The following is a 535-nucleotide window of genomic DNA, read 5'->3' on the forward strand; positions in this document are numbered from 1 at the left end:
TGACTTCAGCTCAATGCTAAGTGCTGGGAAGACCACCAGGGGCGGCCTGAAGGGGGCGGGAGGGTCAGGGCAGGTCTTACTGAGGAGAGAACATCTGACCTGATGCCCAAGCAATAAGGCGGCACTGACCCTGAGGCAAGTGGGGATGGTCTTCCAGGGAGAGGGCAAGGCCTGGAGGTTGGGAGCCGGCCAGTTTGAGGAACGAGAAGGCCCAGGGGAGGCTCAGGGGCGCGATCAGAAGTCAGACCAAGCGGGGGCCTCCTCCTGCCAGCCTGGGAAGCCACAGAGTTTCCGGATTTTATTTTAGAGCCCAACAGTGGGGGGGGAGGGGGGCGGGGGGCGCCATCTTCTCCCCTTAGGGGACGGCCAACGAGGCCCAGAGACGCCAGCGTCCCACTGGAGGCCACACAGCGGGTCGGTGGGTGGCTTTGGGGCGGGGGGCGGTAGCCAACAGCGCCGGCGGCCACGCGTTCCGCCGGCCCCTCTCCGGGTACCTTCTGGCGGCTGACGGAAGCGGGCGGGGCGGGGCCTGGAG

The sequence above is a fragment of the Bos mutus genome, chromosome 5 (genome assembly GCF_027580195.1).
Source record: "Bos mutus isolate GX-2022 chromosome 5, NWIPB_WYAK_1.1, whole genome shotgun sequence".
Classification (NCBI taxonomy): domain Eukaryota; kingdom Metazoa; phylum Chordata; class Mammalia; order Artiodactyla; family Bovidae; genus Bos; species Bos mutus.